This window comes from Felis catus, chromosome B1 (assembly GCF_018350175.1).
Source record: "Felis catus isolate Fca126 chromosome B1, F.catus_Fca126_mat1.0, whole genome shotgun sequence".
In the NCBI taxonomy this organism is placed as follows: domain Eukaryota; kingdom Metazoa; phylum Chordata; class Mammalia; order Carnivora; family Felidae; genus Felis; species Felis catus.
In genome coordinates, this window is record NC_058371.1 from 145,476,228 (window position 1) to 145,482,227 (window position 6,000).

A 6,000-nucleotide genomic window follows, 5' to 3' on the forward strand; every position below is an offset into this window, starting at 1 on the left:
CAGTACAATTGGTGATGGAAAAACTTGGCAGTCTGAGCTTTAGTAACATTAAAATTTTCTGTTCTGTAAAGACACTACCAAGAAAATGAAAAGTTGAACCACAGGCTGGGATGAAATACTTGCAAAAGACATGTCTGATAAACGACTGTTGTCCAAAATAGGCAAAGAATGCTTAAAACTCAACAATAAGAAAACAAATGATATGATTGAAAAATCGCACAAATACCTTAATAGGCGCCACACTCAAAATATATATACAGATGGCAAATGAGCATATGAAAAGATGGTCCACATCATATATCATCAGGGAAATGCAAATTAAAAAAACAATGAAATATCACCACACACCTATTTGAATGGGCAAATCCAGAATATCAGTAACCAACAGCTGGTGAAGTCATGGAACAGAAACTCTTATACATTGCTGTTGAGAATGTAAAATGGCAGTTTCTTACAAAACTAAACAGTACTCTCCAGCAATCATGTTCCTTGGTATTTACCCAAAGGAGGTGAAAACTACGTCTGCCTTTAAATCTGCAAACGGGTATTTATAGGAGCTTTATTCATAATTGCCAAAAGCTGGAAACAAGCACAATGTCCTTCGTTAGATTAACAGATAAATAAACTGTGGTACATTCAGACAGTGGAGTGTTATTCAGGGCTGCGAAGAAAAGACATGGAGAAAGCTTAAATGAGTATTAATGAGTGAAAGAAGCCAATGTGAAAAGCCATACGATTCCCACTATAGGACATTCTAGAAAAGGCCGAACTGTGGAGACAGTAAAAGGATCAATGGTTGCCAGGGGGTTAGGTGTTAGAGAGAAGGAGCACAGAGGATATTTAGAGCAGTGAAACTACTCCGTGTGATACTGTAATGATTGATACCTGCCATTATATATTTGTGCAAATCCATAGAATATACAACACCAAGAATAAACACTAATGTTAACTGTAGACTCCAGATCAGTTGTAACAAATGCACCACTCTGATGGGGGAGGGTGTTGAAAACAGAGGTGGCTAAGCATATATCAAGGAAGGGAATACATAGGCAATCTCTGTACCTTCTTCTTAATTTTGCTGTGAACCTAAAACTGCTCTAAAAAAATAAAGCCTATTTTAAAAATTTAAAAATTAAATTCTGAAAAGAAAAAAGACATTTCTTCAGTCATTAATTATTGCCTTGTTTGGATTCTATCTATTTTCTATGCCACTAACTTCATGTGTAATCTTAAAAAATGTATCACTTCTTTAAATGAAACTACCAATACCTTTTCGTTTTTTCACAAGGCTATATTGAAAGGAACAAACAGGATAGCTATGATGACTTTTGAAAATATTTTCTTAATTTTTATGTTTTCAACTGAGATAAAATTTGCACAGTGAAATGCACACACCTTGAGTATAAATATATAGATCGATGAATTTTGAAAAATGAAAACAATTACTTAAAATATAGAGTGTTTTCATTGTCTCAGACAACCTCTACCTTTTAATTCAATCTATCATTCCCAAAGAAAACTACTATTCTGATTTTTAGTTTGGTCTACACCTGACTTTGCATAAATGGAACTCTCCAATGTGTATTCTTTTATGTTTGGTTCCTTTTGCTAAACTTTGTGAGATAAATCCATGTTACCGTGAATAATAGAAACATATTCCTTTTTATTAAGTTGAATATGCCTTGCATTATTGAAGTGAAGTATTCAATTATTCAACTATATGAAAATGTGTTTATCCATTCATTTGTGGATGGACATTTGGACCATTTCCAGTTTTTGGTTAACGATTTGGCTATTATGAATAAAGCAGCTAAAAACATTATAAAATATTTTTGTGTATTGTTGACTAAAGATAGCCATAAATCTGTTGCCTTTCTTCTCAGTGAAATGTGGCATCTATTTTTTATACTCATCATGTGAACTGTGTCTCTGACTCATTTTTTTTAAATTTTTTTTTAATGTTTATTTATTTTTGAGACAGAGAGAGACAGAGCATGAATGAGGGAGGGTCAGAGAGAGAGGGAGACACAGAATCCAAAGCAGGCTCCAGGCTCTGAGCTGTCAGCACAGAGCCTGATGCGGGGCCCGAACCCACAAACCGTGAGATCATGACCTGAGCCGAAGTCGGACGCCCAACCGACTGAGCCACCCAGGTGCCCCTGACTCATTTTGATCAATATATTTTGGCAGGAGCAATGCCGTGTGATTTACGAAAGTATGTCTTCAGCTTTCACCTTGGTCTTTTGGTGGAATGCTCCTTGGAACCCAACGGCGATGCCGTGAGAGTCCTGAGCTGTGTGCAGAGACCATATGGAAGAGAACCCAGGCACACTACCTGATATATTCAGAGACCATATAGAAGACACCCAGGCACTCCAGCTGATATCCATTGATATCAGCTGAGCTCGCAGCTAAAAGCACAAATTGACAGTCATGTGAGAGATCATCTTGTACATGGCAGCCCAGCCAAGTTTCAGACAGCTGCAATTTTCATTTTCTTTTAAGTTTATTTATTTATTTTGAGAGAGAGGAGAGGGAGAGGGGCAGGGAGAGAGAGAGAGAGAGAGAGAGAGAGAGAGAGAGAGAGAGAGAGAAAGAGAGAGAGAGAATGAGTAGGGAAAGGGCAGAGGGAAAGGGCAGAGAAAGAAGGAGAAAGAGAATCCCAAGCAGGCTCTGCACTGTCAGCACGGAGCCTGATGCAGGGCTCAATCCTCAAACCGTGAGATCATGACCTGAGCTGAAATTAAGACTGGGATGTTTATGGACTGAGCCACCCAGGCATCCCAAATTTTCATTTTCTTAAGAAAGTTTTTGAGGAGAAGTTTTAAATTCTGATGAAGTCCAATTTACCAAATTTTTGTTTTATGATTAATTTTTTTTATGTCCCCTCTAAGAAATTACTGTCTACTCCAAGGTTGAAATAGGTTCTCTTGTGTTTAATTCTAGAAGCTTTACACTTTTAGCTTTTATGTTTAGGTATATGGACTGTGACAAATTAAATTCTTATGACTCATTCAAAGTAGTGGGTGAGTTTCATTGCTTTATTTTTGTTTCCATATAGATATCCAGCTATTCCAGGAAAATTTTCTGAAATCTTTTTCTATTGAGTTTTGTAGAAGCCATTATCAAAACTCAGTTCATGGTATACATGTGTGTCTATTTATGTACTTTATTTGGTTTCATGGACCTATTTGCCTATTCTCATGTCAATACCACAAGTGCTCATTAATGTGGCTTTATAAGTGTTGAAATCAGATGGTGTGATTCCTCCAACTTTGTTCTTCCTTTTTAAAATTATATGGGCTGTGATAATTCCTTTGCTTATCTATATAAATGTTGTAAGGCATGTACCAATTTCTCTAGAAAAATGCTTGCTGGAATTTTTGTTTGATATTGCACTGAATATACACATCAATTTGGGGAGAATTTTCATTTCCACAATATTGCATCTTCTAATCTATGAACACGGCATAAATAGCTTTCCATTTATTTAGACCTTTTTTGTGTATGCTCTGTTTTATAATTTACAGTGTAGATTTTTTATATCTTTTGTTAAATTTATTCTTAAGTAGTTTATAATTTTGTTGAATTATAAGTGATATTTTATGTCCAATTATTTGCTGCTAGGATACAAAAGTAAACTAGAGTTTAATATATTGAATTTATACCCTGAAATCTTACTATATTCACTTATTAGTTCTAACAAATCTGTCTCCCCCCCACTCTTTATATTAGATCCCCCAGTCGCATTTATCTCATAACTGGAAGGTTGTACACTTTGGCCAACAACCTCCACTAGTTCTACCCCTCAGCCCCTGGCAACCAACACCATTCTACCATTCTATTCCCTGTTTCTATGAGTTTGGTTTTTTGTAGATTACACATATAAATGATATCATACAGGGACACCTGGGTGGCTCAGTCAGTTGGGTGTCCAACTTCAGCTCAGGTCATGATCTCATGGCTTGTGAGTCAGAGCCCCACGTCAGGCTCTGTGTTGACAGCTCAGAGACTGGAGCCTGCTTCAGATTCTGTCTCAGTCTCTCTCTCTCTCTCTCTCTCTCTCTGCCCCTTGACTGCTCACCTATTCTCTCTCTCTCTCTCAAATAAACATTAAAAGAGAAATTTTAAAAATGATATCATGAAATGTTTGTCTTTAATTTATTTCACTTAGCATAATGTTCTCAAGATTCATCCGTGTGGTTGCAAATGCTAGGGTTTGCTTCCTTTTTGTGGTTAAATAGCATCCCACTGGATATATACATATATAACACATTTTCTTTACCCATTCATTTGTCAGTGAGCACTTAGGTTGTTTTCACGTCTTGGTTAGTGTGAATAATGCTGCAGTGGGCATGGGTTATACAAATATCTCTTTGAGACAGTGATTTTGTTTCTTTTGATGGAAGTGGGATTGCTAGATCATATGGTAGTTGTATTTTTAATTTGTTGAGGAAATTCCATATTGCTTTCCTTAGTGGTTGCACCAATTTTCATTCCCTTTAACAGTGAAAAAAAGTTTCATTTTCTCCAGATGCTTGCTAACACTTGTTATTTCTTGTCTTTATGAAACTAGCCATTCTAACAGGTGTGAGGTGATAATCTCACTGAGGTTTTCATTTGCATTTCCCTGAAGATTAGTTATGTTGAATAGCTTTTCATGTACCTGTTGGTCATTTGTATGTCTTCTTTGGAAAAATGTTTATTCAAGTCTTCTGCCTATCTTTAAATTAGATTATTTGGTTTTTGTTTGTTTGCTATTGAGTTGCATGAGTTCCTTATATATTCTAGATATTTATTCCTTATCTGATACACAGTTTGCTAACATTTTCTTCCATTCCATATGTTGTACCTTCATTTTGTTGATTGTTTTATTAGAGTTTTCCACACAAAAGATTATTTAATCTGTAAATAAAGACAGTTTTACTTCTTCTTTTCCAATCTTTTATGCCTTTATTTCTTTTCCTTGCATTATTGCACTGGCTAAAACTTCCAGCATAATGTAATGTTGAAATCGTGAGACTTACTTCCTTTCAAGTAGGTGAAGTTGATTAATAGGGTTGTTGAAAACGTCTATTAACAGATATTTTCGTCTGCTCCTGTCAATTATTAAGTGGTACTAAAATCTCTAACTGTGATTGAAGATAAGTTTTGTTTCATGTAATTTAAAGCTTTGTATTAGGACCATACATATTTAGGATTGTTATATTTTCTTTTTTATTAAAAAAAATTTTTTTTCAACTTTTATTTATTTTTGGGACAGAGAGAGAGAGAGCATGAACGGGGGAGGGGCAGGGAGAGAGGGAGACACAGAATCGGAAGCAGGCTCCAGGCTCTGAGCCATCAGCCCAGAGCCTGACGTGGGGCTCGAACTCACAGACCGCGAGATCGTGACCTGGCTGAAGTCGGACGCTTAACCGACTGCGCCACCCAGGCGCCCCAAGGATTATTATATTTTCTTGATGTATTGTCTCTTTATCATTATAAAAATGTCCTTTTTTAAATCTCTGGTATTCTAGGGTGAAAAACTCCTTTAATTGAAGTATATTTTGGCTAATTTTAGTAAGACCATTCTAGGCTTTGTATGATTACTTATTACATGGTATGGCTTTTTTGATCCAATAACTTTCAATGTATATGTGCCGTTATATTTAAAGTGCATTTCTTCTGGATAATTTGTAATTTTGTCCTGTTGTGTTTATCTAGTCTAATAACCTCTGCCTCCCTCCTTCCCAAGTTTTAATTTAATTTCCAGTTAGTGCACATACAGTGAAATATTAGTTCCAGGTGCAGAATTTAATGATTCATCACTTTATACAAAACACAGTGCTCATCACAAACTCTGACTTTTTACTGGGATTTTTTAAAAAGTAATTTCTACACCCAATGTGGGGCTTGAACTTACAACCCCAAGATCAAGAGTCACATGCCCCACAGATGAGCCAGGCAGGTGCCCCTACATACTTGCAATCTTAGCACACAAATATCAAGGAGGGAATA